This window comes from Chrysemys picta, chromosome 7, assembly GCF_011386835.1.
Source record: "Chrysemys picta bellii isolate R12L10 chromosome 7, ASM1138683v2, whole genome shotgun sequence".
In the NCBI taxonomy this organism is placed as follows: domain Eukaryota; kingdom Metazoa; phylum Chordata; order Testudines; family Emydidae; genus Chrysemys; species Chrysemys picta.
Window position 1 is genome coordinate 71,004,447 of NC_088797.1, and position 20,976 is coordinate 71,025,422.

General features: G+C 41.4%; 1 protein-coding gene across 16 annotated transcripts in view; it reads right to left on the bottom strand.

Annotated features, from left to right (window-relative positions):
* RASGEF1A (RasGEF domain family member 1A) overlaps positions 1-20,976 on the bottom strand; it is a 278,684-nt gene that overhangs the window by 135,591 nt on the left and 122,117 nt on the right. For 3 of the 16 annotated variants that reach the window (XR_010589201.1, XM_065551759.1, XM_065551757.1), the window contains exon 2: positions 19,384-19,473. The exons of 10 other annotated variants lie outside the window; for them this stretch is intronic. The gene's annotated coding sequence lies outside the window, so the exon portion shown is untranslated. Of the gene's footprint in view, positions 1-2,414; positions 2,601-19,383; positions 19,474-20,976 lie in introns of all 16 variants that reach the window. 3 more of the 16 variants (XM_065551760.1, XM_065551762.1, XM_065551761.1) reach the window with 2 other exon arrangements.

Genomic DNA, 20,976 nt, shown 5'->3' on the forward strand with positions numbered 1-20,976 from the left:
ACAACCCAGACTGCAGTGTTCCTGGAAGGACGCAAATCCTGGATCCACCACTCCCACGTCAAGCCAGCCGTAGTGGACCACAGTGACGGACCAGCAGCTCTTGCCACCACTGAGGACACTGTCTCCGACCAGTGGACCAGCTTACCTCTTTCAGACATCAGACTTAAGTTGACTCGGAAAAAATGAGAGGACCTTTTATTCTGACAACTGTATGTTTTTTATTATGCCTTTTTAGTTTATTTTCTGCTTATGAAGATAATGCTTTTATTAGATATTCCCACGAGGTTAAAACTCGTATTTTAGGAAATAGAAGTAATTGCTGGGTATGTACTCAATTTCCAGTAAATGCAGAACAGGGACTCCCCTTCACACCCATTCCCCTGACCACTGCTAATATGACTTGGATGCCACCGGCTAGAGTAAAAGATCCAGTCCAACACAATCTTACATGGGACAAAACAGGAGTGCCAATTAACAGATATCTCAGGGTAACCAATCAGACAGGATCACTGTGTTTTGTTAAAGAAAAGGGGTAAACTTTTGTGGGAACAAGTAAATGCAACATGTATTTAATGGCACCGCCTTTAGTAAAAATCTTGGCTTCAAGCCTTGCGCATCCCACTTATCCCATATGTGGATCCCTCACCCCGATCCAACTTTTTCATGGGTGGGCAGGCCTTCAGAGCCAGCTTTTAAGAAGCCCTGCTCAGATCACGAGGGTGTCCAACTAATTGCTAAGGGACATACGATTGCCTTCTACAACTGCTCAAGCAGTACTACACTGCCCTTTGAAAACACCACTACCAAATTGTGCCTCTGCAGTTCGCACAACGACCCCTCTGCGTTACCAGGGGAACAGTGGTCCAACGGGTGGTGGGTTACCTCCTACTTTGAGAAATGGAATACCCGAAACTCATTGTATGGAACATACTGGGTGTGCGGGCCCAAAGCTTATTACTTTCTCTCCCCTGATTGGGCAGGGTCATGTTATTTAGCGTGGCTAACACCGCCTTCTCGCATCTCCCTCACTCCCCTCATTTTCCCCACGTTCGTAACATCCGTGAAACCTTCAGAGATATTAATATCCGTGATGGTTTGTCGTGGCAGTGGTGGGCTGGTCTCATTAGCTTGAGGGGTGGTGTCATCCGTCTACAGGGACTACTAGAATCTTTAACCAATGAAACTGCGACCCTATTTGAGAATCAGGCCGGGGAAATGTCCCAGCTGCGCCAGTTAGCTTTGCAAAACCGAATGGCTTTAGACGTAATGTTAGCAGCCCAGGGAGGAACTTGCGCCCTCGTAAATGAAGAATGCTGTGTTTTTGTAAATGACACCTACTCTGACACTTTTCAACGTACCAAACATCTAAGGGAAATAGCTAAGAACTACTCCTCTGGCCAGCCACCTTATGATTGGTGAGGAGCCTTATGGAATTGGCTGCCTGGATCTGGGTGGGTTAAAAAAAACTCTTGGTGGGTATTGTTGGGGCCATAGTAATCCTTATAATACTGTGTTGCTGTATTCAGTGTGTCCTCTCCCTCATAGACTCATGTGGGTCAGTTTATTCTTTTCCTACTTCAGCCAAGGGCCTTACTCTCTTCGAGTTGGCCCAGGCTGAAATTGCCAAGCGGCCCTTGGCTCCTTAAAATGGGGTGTAGCTTTTGGTAAATAGTTATCCCAAAGCTACAAATGGAGGAATGTTGAGTCTGAACTTTTGATGAGCTTAAACTTAACCCAGACTTGATGTCTCTGTCTGAACTTTTAATCAAAGCTCTGACCTGCGAACTACTCATGACACCCCCCCTCCCCTTAAGTAGCCATCTCCCCTTATCTCTTTTTGAATTTACATTTTAACCTGTTTTATCCTGTAGAATCTTGATTGATTATACATGACCATTATGATCTGTTAATCACTTTGTTTACTTCTGTGTATAAATATTGATGCTCACCCCTAATAAACTTGCCACACTTACTCTGAAGCTTTTCAAGCTAAGGATAGTGTGAGCCCGTTGATCAACGAATTGGTGTCTGGTCTCTGACAGATTGTGAGCCCCATACCAACTCCGCACGAACTCGGGTGCTGGAGAGGTGAGTGAGGACTTGCTTTTTTACCTAACACATACACATACACCCTTCTCCCCCTCCCCTCCCATGCCTGTGTGTACATACAGCATTGGGCTCTGTGCAGGAAGGTGGGAAATCTCACCCAGGAAGTCCAAGGTGTGGAGTTTCAGATTTCTGGCTACTAGAAAAGGGCCCCCATCCTGCTAAGCCCCAGAATGATAGATTTTATAAAGCTCTTCCAGAAGAGCCTGGCCCAAGAGGCATCCACTACTCAATAAATCATCCATATACCTGCAGCATTTCACAGAATACAGGTTAATACCTGCAGTATGGTGACAGCATTTCCGTACCTTCAGTGATGGATGAGGATGCCCATTGTCATAACAAGTTAATGCAGCTTCCTACTGCTAGCACCATCTGCTGCAATTTTTAAACTTAGAAAAATATTTTCCTTTGGCAGCATGTCTCTGTCAGAATCAGCTCTTCGTATGACTGTCTGAGTGCCTTTGCAGAGCTGCAAACTGTGGCTTTGCTTCCTAATGGGATGACAAAAACAGTCTAATCTTTCCTAGGTGTTTATGTTTTCATTGAGCAAATAGAATCAGTTTTTAGTCTTCAAAGCTTTCTGTAGATGCAAGCGTTTTGCATCTAAATGTCTCCTATGCTGTCTCCTGTATGTGTTACTATACTCTCTGTATGTCTGTCAAGAACGCCTTTAGGATTTGAAGCTGCTGGGATCAGATTATGAGGTGCTTCCCTCTTGGATTCAGCTGCCTAGAGAGTGAGTGAGGTCTGTCTGACTCAAAAATTGTGGTACTTGAATGGGTTGTGGGGGCCACCTCAAATATCTGCTTGCTTTGTTTTGCTTGAGCTCAACCCTTATTTCTGTTCGGTGGATGTATCAAAAAACCATGCTTCCTCTCACAGATAGGTCTAATGGCCATAATGTTTAAAATAATAAAAAAAAAAGTTCCAAAGTTATGTAAACTTCTCCAAGCCTCAGTTTCTTCATCTATAAACTAAGGATAATGATATTTCCCTATCTTTATAAAACACATTGAAATCTGCAGCTTTAAACTAGGAGATGGGATAGCTCCCTAAAATTTGGGGGGAGGGATAGCTCAGTGGTTTGAGCAGTGGTCTGCTAAACCCAGGGTTGTGAGTTCAATCCTTGAGGGGGCCATTTAGGGAACTGGGGTAAAAATCTGTCTGGGGATTGGTCCTGCTTTGAGCAGGGGGTTGGACTAGATGACCTCCTGAGGTCCTTTCCAACCCTGACATTCTATGAAACAGTGGTATTCTTTTTCTTATTAGGACTGGAGTGTGTAAACGAACTAAAGGACTGTGTGCTGACACAGTACTTGGGATGTCTCAATCGCTCCACTAAAACCATGTGATACAATTCTAACCAGGCAGCAAAATCAATGAAAATCCACAATTTTTCTCAAGTTTATGAAAAAGCAAACATCACTTTTGTTCTGACCTGGAATATTTTACTGCACAAACTACTCAGCTTCTGTGGTTACTGTGTACACCAGAGCCTGTTTATGTGTATGCTTGCAAAACTCCATAGCTTGCAGTTACCTGTGTAGCATTCTTTGTCTGTCTGTCTATCAAACACAGAAATGGGCCCATACTCAGACAGCAAGAGCAGTAAAATATTGCTGGAAGGAAAACTCATTCCTGTGTTGGTGGTATATTATCGTAAGTCAAAGGTTTAAGACAATATGAACCATCAAGCCAACTAATTTTACCCAAGGGCATAATCTTTTTTTTTTTTTATTGTTGTTATTGCTCTCACTCCTAGAGGTCATCACTATTTGCTTTATTGTCTAGTTTGGCCATTCACAGACTGGAGTCTTTATGTAGATGAGGATTTCAGTATGTAAGAACGGCTCCAAGAGCGGGATATGTCAGGGCTGATTCTAGACCTTTGTTTGAAGGACTCTTTGGGGGAAGCTGGTTGCCACGATAGACAGTTTTTTGTGTGTGTCCATGTAAGTTATAAATGAAGATGGTGTGACGTTTTGAGAGTGGTTTTGCTTCTAGGGTCTCTTAGACCACAAGGGAGATCTGATACCATTGGAATATCTTGTCGGCCTAACACCCTTGGTCATTTCATCATTGGATTGTTCCATCACTGTTATGAACACAGACTTTTCTTTCCTTTGCTATCCTTGAGCAGCATTTTAGGAAAACTAGGAATCAGTCATTGAGTAAATAAAAACACTGTTGATAGAATTTTAAATATGCATGTTATGCTGACACAATTAACGGTTGTGGGTTTTGTTCCTTTTTCCCTTTTTGAAACACCAGCTATGATCCTGCTAAACATTTCATTGTTGAACTGGGGGCGGGTTTACCATGTAAATATGCATGTTATATTTATGGCACATTGACCTGAAAGCAGCAATAATGTAAATAGGTAAATAGATCCTTTCAAATGCATATTTATTTACTCAGCAGACCATAATGGCCCCTTCTGAGCTGTTAGTCAGTCCATCATGTAAATATGTACAGCATTCACTTATTAAACTGTACATTTGTATGCGTATTAGTTAAGCATCCGTGTAAAAAGTGGATACAGCGGCCGCTCTTCATTGTTAAATATCTTTTCTGACACCTTAACAGTTATAAAATAAAATAAATAAATCCTTGTCTAGATTCCTGGATGCCAGGTTTAATGACTGAGTAGTAAAGCCTGAAATACAAGGTTAGTAATGGATATGTGGATAGGCCCTAATCCATGAGAGATTAAAAAGGTTAGGATAATTTTGCTTGGAATGGAGAAGAATGAGAATTATAATAAAGCTATGTAGCATCAAATAATCAGTGGTATAGTGCTGAGAGAGAGGATGGTATTGTGGCTAAGGAGCTGGGTTCAGATTGGAGGGTTAAATTGTCAGAAAGTCTGTGGCAGAGCTATGTGATTTTGGGCACATCACCTAACATCTGATTCTCAACTCCACATTTTTAAAATGGAGGTAACAATACCCCTTTTCTCCCACCTGTTATCGAGCCTATCTATTTAAGTTGTAAACTCTTCAGGGCAGGGACTGTCTCTTACTATGTGTATGTACAAGTGCCCATCAAAATGGGGAAACAATCTTGGCTGAGGCTCCTAAGTGCTAGGTGTCTAATACAAAGAGCAATAATAAAGAACAGACATTTCTGTGTACCTAAGAACAAAAGGACACACAATGAAGTTTAAAAACAACAAATGTGAAGGAGATAATGATTTTTTATGCAGGATGGGCCAAGTCTTCATCGGTTGTTGATTTCAGGGGCAGAAAGAACAGAGTGAGGATTTCAGTATTGGCCAGTATTTTCCATGAGGATTTCGTTGATGCAGGATATCACTGACGATAAATAAGATTCACTATCTGATTTGTTGATTGAATTAAAGAAACGCCTGTGGTTAAGCAGTATAGGTGTGATGCAGTATACAAACCCACGCTGTCCAGGAAAGGATTAACAAGTACCTATGGAATCAGTCAACCACACCCCACTACACCTGCAGCTGAAGTCAGATGTGGGGGAAGGGATTAAATGTGGAGAGAGCACAGCTCAGTTGAGGGGCTGACAAGGAAAGATCAGACCTCCAGGAACTACTTGAGAGACTGCTGCCTGTCAACTTCCCCCCAGGGAAGGTAGGCCTGTCGCAGGGCTATTGTTTGGACTAAATAACTACTGCCTATCAGAGCCTTCCTGCGAGAGGGTAGGTCTGGTATGGGACTACTGTGTGGTTTGTTGCTGGTGATTGACCTGCTGGTGCTAAGTACATCTACTGAGGATGGTGCCCTGGCTAAATAAAGGCTTTCACTTACAGCTGACTGGGGACCCAGTGATGGTTTGTCCTGAGCCCAGAAGCAATGTGGTCATCTAGGATAAAAACTGTAAGGGATTATGAGTGCTGCCCAGTGGCTAGAGGACAGGGCTGGAAGCTAGGAGACCTGCATTATAGACTCATAGGCTTTAAGGTCAGAAGGGACCATCTTGATCATCTAGTCTGACCTCCACACATTGCAGGCCCCAGAACCTCACTCGCCTACTCCTGTACTAGACTCCTGACCTCTGGATGAGTTACTGAAGTCCTCAAATCATGATTTAAAGACTTCAAGTTACAAAGAATCCTCCATTTACACTATATTCCTAAATCTTTCAGTGACTTCTTACGTAGTTTAAAGCAAATTATTTAAACCTTTCCCTTGTCTGTTTCCTTCGCTGTAAGGGGGATAACACACAAGGTTGTAAAATGTTGTGGGATCTGTAGATGAACAATGCTTGGGCAGTGCTGAGCTCTGCTATTATCAATCCTGCTTGGCCTGTTAAATTAGAAAGGGTTTTCATGACCCCATTTAGCTCTAGGCATTGGTTACAGCCAGAAGCAGGGCACGCGACTAGAATGGATCATTAGTAATTTTGATATGACAACTTCTACATTTTTTGGAGGTAAAGAACTGAAATAGCTAGGGCAAGTCCCCAGATTTCATTATAGACAATCTGTTTTCTTTGCCGCTCTCAGGCTTTTGTACTACTGACCTGTTCTTCCTAGCTTTGTATTCACATTAAAAAAAAAATCTGTTAAGTACAGTAAAATATATTGATGCTCTAAATTTGTTTGGATAAACATTGAATTCCCTCAATGTTATATTGAGTATCAGAGATGCGGTAACTGAACAGCCATAGGATTCAGTGGTTTCTATTAGTTTTCCCAACTCCCAGACTGGCTAGAACATACTCTGTGATGTTGCCTCATGGGATCTCCATTAACCACGGCTGCCTTTGTCAGTCATGAAATGGATAGTGGACAACATAGCAACTCCAAGTGCTGGAGTTGAGCTGTTGACACTGTACAACATGGACAATTAAATTATGTTGTATTGTACAGTGTATAATTTGCAGCTTCCATTGCAGAAATATTTTTTGGAAGCTGAAGCTTCTTAAATGACTTCACATAGCCAATATTTTTAAAGCCGCAGCATTGACAACTAGATAATGTGTTAGTGCCATGCAGCTCATACCAGTCAATTACAGATGTAAGAATGGTGTTGGAGAGATAACATTGGAGACCAAAGGATTCCCAATTTTGAAGGAGTTTTCAGGAAACCAATGGACAAGTCTACCTTTAGATTCTCTCTAGTTTGGTGATACTAAAGATAAGTCAGCTAGAAAGAGAATTTATTTGTGTATTTGGCTAGACTTCAGCAAATGATATCTGAATACAAGGGCAGCCTCCTTAATTAGTTGCTGTATAATGTCATATTTGTTTCTGTGTAATGTGTAACTTCTGCATTAATTACTGCTGTTTTTAATTCTTTGTAGGTTATTTTGTATTTATTAATACTATTTCTTATCTGTTTATATCTGTCAAGGTTTATTTTTATATCCTTATCTGTCACCGGGGTATCTGTATATGAGTTTAGTTTCTAATCCTAATCTCTAATGGCTATCTATCACACCATGCACAGTTTCTCATGATTCAATCTAGGATGAAGAGAGCTTTAGGAGAAGGCTGGTAGTCTTGTTGCAGGTCAGTGTTGAAGTGTATTGCCAGAATGAGGGGGGAAATAACCCGTGCTCTTTGAACTCCCCCAGTGCTATTAAAACTCCAGGGTCATGAGCTCTAAACCCATTTAAAAAATAGAAATGTGGTAGGAACAATATAGCAAATGTGGATTTTTGTTTGGGGGGAAAGTTCAGAGAATTCTCTGAGCCTTCTCCAAAGCTTTCATCTGTAATATTTTGCCTGAAAGTTTCCCAAGATTTCTGCTTCTTCTGCTTCTGGTCCTGGCTGGAATGAAGGAAAGTAGAGATGAAGGGTAAGGGAAAAGATTCCAAGTTCAGTTTGAAATTTGGGTGAAAGTTCAAGTTAGTTCTGGTTCACATAAGGGTGAATTCACTCATCTGTAGTAAATACTAGTAGTTCATTGCATGGCCAACTGTGAGAATTAATTTTTACACACTGTATTATATTGTCACAATGGTTGCCCTTTTATATACCTTTCAAAGATCCAGCATAAATAATTCTGCCTCCTTGTCAAGAATCCTTATCATCCTTGTCAGCTTGATTCTGTCTCTCAGTCTCCAAAAGGAGAACTCTGCATAAGCTTGAAAACTTGTCTCTTTCACCAACAGAACTTGGTCCTATAAAAGATATTATCTCACCCACCTTGTCTCTCTTAATCTGACCCTTTCAGAGATCAGAGCCCTAGAAATTCTTTAACTGATTACTTGGGAGATCACATGGGCACTTAGTAGACTTGTTTCCCAGTGTTCCCGAAAGTGATTGACAGCTCATGGTCTCCTGAAACTTGTCTGCACTTCATGGACCAACTAATAAAGGCATATACAGTCCTTCATAGACTTAATGAATTCTCCACCTGCTAGCTGGAGTAGTGAATTCATAATGAATGTATTATTACTGGTAATGTTAAACAGCAAACTTTTCACTCCTCTTAAATGATGAGATGTCAGACACATGAAAATAAATAATAGAAGAATGTATAGGGTTTTATATTTAATTTGCTTATAATTGTCTCTATTTTCTCCTTAATATAGTTTTCCATGGGATTAAATGAAAAAAGAAAACAATATAATCGGAGTTTCCTATAATTGTATGGGGTTTTGTATAGTTACTAATGGCCAATTTCCATCATGTGTTACATATAGGGCTGGCAGCACTGCCTTTCATTAAGGCTGCCCAATACTTCCCATTATAAGACTCTGTTTTCAATTGCTTATAATTTGGCCAAACTTTAACCATTTGGGCAGACATTTTCTGCTTCACAAAGCTTCCCATGCCTTATTCTGCCTAAAGAGGCAAGGTGGGGTACGGGGTGGAGAGATAAAATAAGAGGGCAGATGAACAAGTAACCCCAGAGAGGTAAAAATGTAGCCCAGATGCGGCAAAGACTCCTTTATTTAGTGCAGGGGTCGGCAACGTTCGGCACACGGCTCGCCAGGGTAAGCACCCTGGCGGGCCGGGCCAGTTTTATTTACCTGCTGACGCGGCAGGTTCGGCCGATTGCGGCCCCCGCTGGCTGCGGTTCGCCGTCCCGGGCCAATGGGGGCGGTGAGAAGCGGCGTGGGCGAGCGATGTGCTGGCCGTGGCTTCTTGCCACCCCCATTGGTCCGGGACGGCGAAATGCGGCCAGTGGGGGCCGCGATCAGCTGAACCTGCCGTGTCAGCAGGTAAATAAAACTGGCCCGGCCCACCAGGGTGCTTATCCTGGCGAGCCGTGTGCCGAACGTTGCCGACCCCTGATTTAGTGTTTATTATGTACTGTGAGTTTGATCTCTGCTATGCTGGAAGGGAATTGAATCGGGCTTGAGCACTGAGCCACATAATCCACTAGCTTGTGCTAGAAGCATGGTTGGATAAACTGAGGCAGAGACCTGCTGTGCTGCATCTTGTCATGAGGAGGTGCAGAGTAGGAAAGATGGAGAAATGGTGCTTGTTAAAGTTGTTTTGTGTCAACTGTTTTTTTTGTTTGTTTTTTTTCAGTCGAACTTGATTCAGTCGGTTGTTTCAGTTCCATAGAGGAAATTCTTTTCATTTTGCAATAAAGACAGAAGGTGAAAACATATGACAAAGCAGCATTATTTTATTGACCAGACTGTTACTTCGGAGCTTATGTAATACTGTGTATGTTATTGTTATCTTACTTATGGCTCAGAAAGGTGCAGGACTGACTGTCCCAAAGTCCTTTGTTTAAACAGCATTGCAAACATCCTCACTTCACTCTGTAAAAGTATCTTGCCCCCTTCTGGGATTAACACAGCTTTCCACCTTTGCATCAAAAAGGACTTGATCCAAAGCCCACTAAAGTCTGTGGAATGATTCCCGTTGACAGGCAGGCCCTTAATCGTTAGCTGAAAGGAGTGTACAATTCTACCAGCCAGGCAGCCGTTTGTGATGATGATGTTTTTGTGAGGCCAATATCTGTTCACTAGAAGCTAGACCAAACCACATATTTGTTTTGCACAGTCAACAAAGCAGCTACCAGATTATTAACCAGTTTCAGTCACTACTGTGGACAATAGCATTTGGTAAATTGCCTGATGTTTGGGTTCAGAGAACGTTGTTGGGGTGGGGGAGGGTTTCCGCTGGTTAGGGAAATATTTGGACTCCCTAATGTCCTTATTTGCTCATGCTCCTACAGCTTAGGAAAAATGGAATGAATTATTTAAAAACTGTAGATTTTAATAAGCAAAACAAATTAAGTCTTATTACTTAAAAGAAACATCTAACTATGGCTGGTGGTCCAAATACCAAAATGGTAGTGCTTCTGCGCGACTCTCTTTAAATAGCCTGTCAGTAAACAAGCCACCGATCCATCCCTCTCACTCTTTAACATTGTTGTAGTGTTTCTAAGCAACTGCTGCAATTCACTTGTTAGCTAGTGTTTCCTTCACATCAGTCATGATGGTAATGTTTTACATGTGTATAGATCCTTTCATCCCAAAGGGCTTTACCAATCTAAGTATAGTTATAAAGCACCTCTGAAACACAGCCACTACTTTCTGGAGGAGGAGGGGATTGGGGGAAGAGGAGTGGGCAAGCACACAACTGCTACACAGCCTGGGGGAAATAAAAATCTTGGCCAACTACAACAAGGCAAACTCCAAGTCTAACAGAAGGTGGAGCCACTGTCAGGATAGCCAGAGCAAATGGTCTTCTGCTGTACTAAATACCCAGATCATTTCCTGGCTGGGCTATCTAACTTGGCATCTCTGAGCAGTGACGGTCTTTTGTCTAACCTCAAAGCAGCCACCCTTCTTGAAAGTCCAGACCACATATCTGGCGAGTGTGGGAGGGGAAGCGGAAAGGGTTTGAGCCACTGAAAATCTTGTAAATACCTCTAGAGTGTGACTAAGGTAATATCATCTGAATCTGCTCCTTGTTGTTTGAAATACCTGGTAGAAGGGTTATTCCCAAGTATGGTATGGAATTGTGAACTTTTGTTGGCCAAGTTCTGGCCTCTAGTCAGTGACATTTGCTTTCCAGGGTTGTACCTTTTTCAGCTATTAAATTATAACTTCCCATTAAGATCACCATCCAATTTTTTTCAGACAGGCTGTTCTTAGAAGGCAGTAAAGAACATGAAATCTCAAAGATGCCTTTAATTATTTGTTTGTTTTTGATGTTCACAGCTTTTGTTGCTTTCTGTTTCCATTGTCTCATTTTATTCTGTGATCAGGAAGAATCTGGCAGCTTAAGGCTATCGGTCTGGAAGTATTCATCAGCTAGACAAATTTGTCATGGACTGTGTTTTCGACCATTTGCTTTATATATTTTCTTCAGAGGATGATGCAGTTTGATGTTATTTTGTGCTCCAAATAGCTGCAGGTTCACTGTCCATTATCAGACTACAAGCTGTCGTCTTTTTCAAGCTCTTAGTAACTCTCACCAGTCCTCTGTCATCTTATATGTGAGACAGCATGCTGACACTTTAACATTGTGTCTTTCATAGAGAAATCCAGGAAATCTGGGATGGCTCAGTGAACCCTCCCCCAATCCATTTTGGCCACAAGGGAATATTTAAAGTTCAGGTGCTGCATCCAAGAATGGTTACCAAATGGTTTGATTCACCGTCCTAGAAAGGCTGCATGGACACATCAGTTAGAGCCAGTTTTAGGGGGGGTGCAATTTAGGTATTAATTGAAACCACAGTGATTAAAAGTTGCAGTTGTCTGATAGCCATGTGAAATAGGATGGTGGCCTTAGGCTTGTTGCCAACTGTCCTTATCACCCCAAAACCTCTCTCCATCATCTCAAAGGACATAGGTTGCTGCTTTTCTTTGCAGAGTCAGCTGAGAAGACAAGGCATGGAAAGTGACCAGCTATGACTAGAAAGGTATCAGTGTCCAGGCTCGTTTGCTTAGCAGTCTGAGGAGAAACCTACATTGCAGAAATTTGTGCTGCATTGCTATTGTTCTATGGTTAGTAAAGGAGTTTAGTTTGCAAGGATGTTACTCTGGCATCTTTCACCGGTACTATGTTCTCTTTAAGGGAGAAAAAAGACACCAATCAGTAGCTTAAAATAAGTCATGTCTTTCCACTTGTTTATTTGTAATCAAGCACAGGATGGGCCAATTCCAGCTGAGGAATGAGTCAGAACTGGAACCTTAAATCTGCCCCACTTATATGGGATCTGGTTGGTGGGAAGAGCGATGGGTTCAAATCCCCAGACATGAACCCGACTCAGTGGTTTTGTTTCTTGGTAGGATCCCAAACCAGAAAATTGGTATTTTGAAGTTCTGTGGTTTTATAGTTATACTAACATGAATAATAACCCTATTCAAGAGGGTGTGTGTGTGAGAGAGAGACAGAGAGAGGGGGAGAGAGAATATGGGGTGGAGGCGAGGGGCAGGAGGTCCTTTTGATGTCAGTCAATGAAATATCTAATATGTAAGATGCTGTGTTTCAACATTTGAAGTAAAAGGGACCATGCAGATTTTGCAGTCTCATGCACTTCATTCCCTTTCCTGCATACTTACACTCCATCTCTACTCAGGATGACTTCTATCTCTGGCTGTGATGAGCTGTTCAACCCACACCAACCCTAAAGGGATTAGGGCGGCACAGATAAGGCCGATTAACCTTATAGGCCATACTTGGTGGGGAATCTGGCTTGAATGAAAATGGCTGATAAAGCTGAGCTGGAGGAGAAGCTGGCTAAAGAATACAGACAGGAAGTTTGCAGTCATTCTCTAAGGTTAGAAAGGAGGAAACCCAGGGAAAGAGAAAAGCCCTGGAGTCCTGGCCCTAAGGAAAGGGTTTATCCAGAAGAGGGGAGAATGAAGCATGTGGGAGGCAGAGTAGGAAGGCCTAGGGAAAGAGCAGCAAGTCTAGAAGATAGAGACTGTGCAGGTCTTGGCTTCTGATTGTTGGGTCCCTAGGCTGGAACTGGGCGTAGTGGATAGGACCAAGTTCTCCTACCAGCCTCTGGAAAGTGGCAAAGGATTGTGGGAGATGCCAACTGGATAACTAGTCCAGAGGCACTTTGATACTCTGGAAGGGGGGGTATATAGTGATGTAGCCGACAGAGGGCTGAATCACAGAGAGAGGGAGAACCTGGAGTCGCAGAGAGAGAGGCTGCACGGCGAGTGAACAATGGAAGGGGGCGCCAGACCAGATGAGAGCTGACTCCCCAGACCCAGCCACAAGGATGCGCCACTGCGGTGAGTGTACTCTGTGACGCTGCCTCATAAAGACACCGCTGAAGAACAATAGTTTTGCTTTTTGAACATATTAGGTTTTATTTAATCAAATGGCAAGTACTAAAAATTAGTCCATGGGGGAGGATAGTCCAGTGCTCCTCTATGGGCATCTCATTTCTGTCCCTCTCCTTCACAAATTATCTGTGTTTGTACATGATACCATATATGTGGTGCTTAGACAGATAAATCAAACAGGCTTAGCTGGATATAAGTAGCCTTGTATGGAAAACTGCATGTTTATGTTCCTGTCCATGGTTGCAAACTGTGGATGGTTATGCTCCTCTCTGCGGTTGCTACCACTGTTCTTTTTCTTCTGCAACTCCAAGTGCTGTCACTGTAGCAGCATTTCTACAAATTAGAGAAAGGCTTTTGACTTTCCTCCCACAAGTTTGCAGATAAGATAATTTACTACCAGGCACTATCCAAAAACTTGAGTGGATTTTTAATGCTAAGTGATAGTTTGGGGAAGACAGCCACCTGGCTGTGAGTACTGGGTTTGCCTGCTTATCCATCTCTGTCTGATGCTTTCATTGCATGTGTGAAGGATTCAGTTTACATGCAAATGAAGAAACTTAGTAATCAGTTCCTTAATTAGCATTTGCCTATTTCACATACACAGAAACAACTTTGACTCTATTGTGATAGCCTAGTAATATCTGCTAAAAGTATTGGCAAACAAAATCAAGTCCCCTAGTTAACTTAATTATCCACTTTTATCCAGTGTGAAGAGCAAGCTACCCGTTAATTGACAGTTGAGACTTGAGAGACCAACAATAACACTCCAGTAACCTTCTAATCTCTCTGCATATTTTTGGTAAGAGCTTTTTAAGCCTTCAGCCATCAGGGTAGGCTGTCCAAATTGTAAGCCACAGAGAGATGCTATATTTGGCATTGCTTAGCAAAATATACTACTGCTTTTCAGCATGCTGCTACAGGTGGACCTTGACATTCGCAACACATGTGTGTTTGCCAGCTGTGCCCTACATTGTCAAATTGCCCAGCTTCAGTAGCTCTATTTGTAGGCTAAACCATCAGTGACCTTTTCAGAAATCCCAGGCTTCCTACAATTAAGGAGCTAGACCAGTGTGTAGCCCAGTGCTGCAGCCATTTAAACTGCATAGCCGAATTGAGAGTTAGAGCACTCACCGATCATCTACACAAGGGAAAACATCTAGGAGTCTCCAATTAAAATGGAAGTTGTGTATGTTTGTGTTTTAGCCTTTTTATAGCCCAGGGGATCAATATAGTGTGTGTATTAAATGCACTCCTGTTTTTGAAGGTATGCACACATACAGCTATTTTTACAAGATTTAAAAAAGGCAGAAAAGTATCCCAACCGTCTTTCAAATACTCTTGGATGAAGTAGCATGTTGTCATTTCTTTAGGGTAAAAATGATGCCTTATCTACAAATGCAATTGAGGCAGCGACATAGAGATCAGGATTAACCAGTTATCTTCAAACACACAATATTCTTAGAAGTAGGGAAAATAAAGTGAGTCTTAAAAATATGGACCATGCCAATATTGGTAGAGCTTTGATTCTGCCTCCCACCTGATTTGAATGTCCCAGCAATGCAGGGTTAGTGCTGAACCCCACCCATTACATCTCAGTGGATGATTTTGGCCTTGTCGCTGAACATTTTCAAATAAGATACTAATATATTACAAGCTGATAAAGAGTAAGGCTGAGCTTTTCAAAAGATCCTAAGGGAGTTAGATCTCCAACTCTCTGTCAATTTGGACCCCTAATTCCTTTGAAAATCCCAGCCTAAAGGAAGAGAGTTCCATGTATAAAAGAGCTGAAGGGGGGTGATTGGTTAGAGAGAGAATCTGTAGAGTATTCCATTCGTTACACAGAGCCCAAGATTTCCTACCTCCCTCCAGTGCACAAAAAGGGAAGCACTAGCATGTTTCATCACTTGCCACACTGAATATTAATTTCCAACATATCATTTGGAGAATAAATCCACTTTAGGAGCACAACAGCCACATAATAAGACGATTATTTCAGTTCCTTTTTGGCCTTACAGAATCCTTTGTTCTACAGTCAGCTCAGCCACTCATAACATAGAGCTTATAGTATTTAGTATGAACTCACCAAGAAGACGTCAGTTCATTTCTAGCTCTGTGTTTATCTGTAAGTAAGGCCACTTGAGAGACTGGGAAGGTCTGTCTCTGGGACAAAACTTAGACCGCTTATAGCACTGTCATCCAAGCAGCCTCACAAAAATGTCTTTTCCTTTTTCTTTCTTAAATGAATCAGAATCTTTTGCTAAAATATAGCTTGGTTTGTATTGCCGTGCAGACTACACCCATGTCATGGACAAATTGTACTAGCCAGAAGCTATTGTTTGGTGACTTATGAATCTTAAGTTTGTCTCTCATTCTCACCACAAATGCTTCATGCCATATGTTAGATCTTGGAGCATCCCAACTGGAGTGTAGCTAGTGATTAGAACCATATAGATGCATTCTCTGATATTTGCCCCCTAGCCTCTGTATACCTGTAATCTCTCAAGGTAGAGCTGCCATGACCCACAATCTGAGCTGTTAGACTTAGTGGTGTAGCAATGAGTTTAATACAAGGACTGATGAAGAACAAAATAGCCTTTCAGTCACCATAAGAAGTATTTCCCATAAGAATTACATGCCGAACTTTCCCCAGCTCATCACAATTACTCCTCCTCTTCTTGGACTTAGTATTGAGGACAAAAAATAAACAGGCACAGAGAATGAGATCTCTTTACAGGTTGATCTTCCAAGTTACAGCTGAAGCACACATAGGAGGCTTACGCTATATCTGCTCATGTCCCATGTGGGTACTTAGAGAGGTTGGTTGAAATCCTGAAACCTACCGAAGTCACTGGGAGTTTGACTTCCATGGGGCCAGGATTTCACGCCTTTACATCCTAGAGATCTTAATCGAACACTGAACCTTTTGTAAGGCATAAGTTAAGTATTAGACTTAAAGTAAAAATGTATACATTACAAAGGTTCTTTGTATAAAAGATTTTTTCATAAAGATGCTTAATATCAAAAGTTGAGGTGCAATTTGAGAAGAAATTAAAAAGTTTAGCTAACACATTTTAGGGCTATATTTAACTCAATAGAAGAAAGCAGACAACTTTCCTTTAACCACTAAACAACTCTGTGTATCTGGACAAGGTGAGTACTGATGTGGAAATGACCTATAGGGCGGAGCAAATCCCAAGCTGCAGATTTCACAAGTAGAGCCAAGCTTTCTACATTCCAGAAGGTGTTTGGAGCTAGAATTTTGCTTTGGCCCAGTACAGAGATAGGAGTCAGCTGTCCTGTTTGGACTGACATCCAACACTGAAAGTGTTTGACTATCATCTTTTGTTTCCACTCTATATCTACTAAGTTCATTAAAATATTTCACATATCCAATTTATTTGACTTCTCAATTCCTGGTTTTTGTTGAATTTTGTAGTTTTTTTGGTTGGAAGTGAAATTGGGTTATTCTAAGAATTACATTTGATATTCTTCCAAAGAGCCTTCTCTGAGTGAGAAATTATTGCCATTGATGGTCACCTACAGGATCAGATCAACGACCTTTAGTGGAAGACCACAGTCGTTCAACCTGTGGAGTCTACCTGTCACCTGTGGTACGGGAAATGCAGTAGTTGTCTACTTATCATTAGTGAACCTTTCTTCAAAATGAGAAATATTGTAAAAGTTTGGATGAGTAAAGAGCACATATAAATATAGAATTTGAGAGCTTTTTAGGTCCAGTACACCAATCTGTAATACAATTCTTTGGTGCATAACTTTGTGGGCTGAAACTGCATTTTCCATTGTGGGATTACTATTTCAAGTCCCAGACCCAAATGCATTTCAGTTTAGTTCCCAATGGAAACGTGTGTGTGTGTGTGTGTGCGCGCGCGTGCGCACGCGTGCATGTGTGCGTGCATATATATACACACACACACTCATACAGGAGAACCTCAGTTTTACGAACACCAATCTTATGAACAGCCAGTTATATAAATCATTTTTTCTGATTGCGGGGGGAAAAAGAAATCACAATGAAAATGGTGTCAAGGTACAGCAAGTTGATTCACATCTGATGTCTTTAGTGGATTGGAAATCACTTTGTAGCAATTTGAAGGACAAGAAGAAATGGATGTTGTGCACCATAGTGCAATTTATGCACCGTATCTACAGTAATTTAGAGATGTCCAATTTTATGAACTCTTCAAGCTCTATTAGTTCATAAAGTAGTTCTCGTGTGTGTGTGTGTGTGTGTGTACATACATGTATATTCTAAAGTTAAATAGAAAACATGAGAGGTTAGTGCTTCTATTTACTGTGCTAATATAGGAGGAGTGGGGTAGGGACAGAGATCACATCATATTTTGCTTTTGCTGTGGGATTTACTTGGGCAATGGTTCCTTAGTTCAGTAATGTTTAATCTATTTTGTTTAAGAGCGAGCAGACCTTCCAGCCTGGATGCCCATATATTTATTTATCATCAAAGGCTTTATCAATTCCAGCCTGCTTTATTTATTTTTCTTGTGCTTTCACTCCCATCATTTCATGCAGGCTCTCTGTACTCTAGGTCTGAGTGTGTTTTGAAGACAGGAGAAAGAGTCTGCATTCTTTGAGAACATGTAGGCACACACAAGTGTCATTTGGATGGAAATATCCTTGAGTGTGTGTGGACAAATTTCGGAGGATTATTCTTCACATTTTCCAAAGTTAGCAAGTTACCTGTTGTGCTATTGCCGATGGCATAGCTAGTTTGCCTTGGGGCAGCTTTAATTTGCATACTCATATTTTCCCACATATTTGCATAAGGGAATTGGTGGCTGCTGCTCTCTATTTTTTCCCCCTCTTTCAACATTTGCTTCCTCTGTTGTTCTTTAATGTCCTTTTCTCTCTTTCTCTTCCCCCCCCATTATATGCAATCTTCAGTCCTGGTAATTAAATACTGCATCTTCATGTAGATTAAACAGAAAAGCCACCTTCTTGTGGTGTTTTTTCTTTTCCGCATTTTACGGGTATTTAGAGAAGCGAATGCTTCTGTGTACAAGAGTAACAGCCTCATAATCCAGCGGTGAGGAACGATCCAGTGGTTAGGGCACCTGAGTTCTTTCCTGGCTCTGTCACAGACATGTTATAAGGCACTGGGCAAGGCAGCTAACCCCCTTATGCTTTTATTTCCCCATCTGTGAAATGGGCATAATCATACTTGCCCATCTTTTTAAAGCATGTTGAGATTTATGGATGAAAAGTGCTATATAAGTATTGGTATGGTTATTAAATGCTATAACAGGTAAGGTGGTGGAACTAATAGTTTGCCCAAGAAAAGGATGTGAAAGGCAGTTTCAGTTATAAATGAGTCTGCTAAAAGTGGCCTTTGCTTATTTTGCTCCCTAGACAACACATTTGTACTAAAAAGATTTTTGAATGGGAAAAGCCACTGAAATATCAAAAGGTGACAAGACAAAAAACATCATCAATATCTGCCTTGGCTACTAGACCTCTGTATCAGGCAACTCACTGAGATATTAAGAGTAGTCTAGTGAGGAGATCTTTTCCTTACTTACAATGCTAACTCAACTGGAATTCATGGAGCATAAAATGGATATTACACAGGGAGATGGTTACATATTTGGACATGAAAGTGGAGATAAAGGTCACAAGTGACTGACCTACAGTCTGCAAATGATATAATTGAAAAATAAACTGATCTTATGCAGGCCGGCTTAAGGGCTCTTCTTCACATAAAATAGCTCCATTAAGGAACTAATGAAAATACAGCACTAAAGTACAAACTCGAAAACAAGCAAATGGAATTCACCATGAACATCAGAACTGTGGACATACTTCAGTGACTGGAAAGTGGGTAGTGCTGTGGGATTCTTAGAGAAACAGATCACTGAAACTGGACATTGGGAGGCAAATCCAATTTATGTGGAAAATGCATATGGGGTTCCTCCTCCTTGGAGGCAGTCAGATGGCTCAAAGAAAGCATTATTCTCCTGTATCTCCAAGAGCAGGGACCCAGAATCATAAGGGCAGAGCAGGAGGAACAAAATCATTTGTACAAAAGCAACAAAACAAAAATACCTTTCCCCTGCGCTGAAGCAGGAGATGAAGAGCCTGCCCTTTGTCCTCCCAAACTTCCTATTCAGTGGGAAGTGGAGTCAGAAGGAAAGCCTATGGACAAAGTAAGTAAATCCATTTATTCATGTCTGAATATCGGTGACATCAGAACAGACTTTTCTAAAGCCTTCATGATCCACTGCTAAATGTGAGTTCCCAGGAGCTGACCTCTCAGTGGTCTGCTGCACACCATCCATCCATCTCCTCTCTGGTTGTCCTACTAGAATGACCCTCTGCCATTCCTTCCATAATAACTTTCTCAAGGTTATATCTATCTCTCTGCCTCATGTTACCAAAATACATAAGTTTGCAATAGCTGAGTGAACCATTCCTAGCCTTCCAATTTTCTTTGGAACAACTTCCTTGGATGGATATATATGACTGCAAATTAAATTCATCTACTGCCTCTACAACTTTACTATTAATTGTGATGCCTGTTTGCAACCTGTATTTGTTAGTCATGACAATACACATGAATTTTGTTTTTGTCACATTCAGGAATAGTCTACATTCCTCACTTACTGTTTTTACAGATTCCAGTGTATCAGTGGTGTAGCAAAGAATATCCAAGGTCGATTAGAGGTGTCTATCAATGGAGATCCTAGCTCCTTCCACTTTGTCAAAACCATCCCAGGCTTGTCTCATAATAAATTCTGCTTAGATGTTAAAGAAGGTTGGGAACAAAATGCACACTTGTCTCACACCCTGCCTAGTGGAAAACCACTCGCTGTTGCCTACTGCTGTTCACACCCAGGTCTGTAGTTGATGGTGAACTCAATGAGATGTTTTTGAATCCCCATGTCAGCTAGTATCCTCCAAGGACAGTCAAATCAGATACTCTCCACCTGTGTTTAATTTCATCACCCTCCATGAAGACTCTGCCATCATGAACTTTTATTATGTTTGATCGGAGGGAAAACCAGCTTAGATACCTTCTCAGTTATCCATGGCACGGTCCAACATTGACTTTTCAGAAAGTGTGCTTTGGTAGTTTGCATTTTACACCAAAGTGTGTTCGGGTTGTTTTCCTCTTTCACTTTTTGCCAGTGCCTCAAACCCATTCTGGACAGAAGTTAAAGTTTTTTGTTGATTCTGGACAAGTCCAAATGCAGTGGAACTGTTGAACATTGTATATTTGTAAGTTTTCGTCTTAAGTTTGAGGCTAACAGCTAATGGTCTGACCCATGATCTTTACACATTGGACACACAGCAATGCTAGAGACTGAATCTTTACATAGTTGATTTGGTTCTTTGTCATACTGCCAGGTGATCTCCATGCATATAAACATCTAGGATGTTGGGTGAAGATGGTACTTCTAATGACCAGGTGATCAGAGAAGCAGAATTCAATGCCATGCCCCTCTCTTTTTGTAAGCCCAGACCATTGTTTCCCATTACTTTTTTATGAGCGCGTACAGCTCCAATTTCCACATCTAAGTCACCAGTTTCAAGGGTGAAATCTTTATTGTTTTTAGTGACTGTCTCTTCAAGTTGTTCATAGATCTTATCAATCAAGTCATCATCATCATCTGCTATTTAAGGGTCATCAACCTGTAT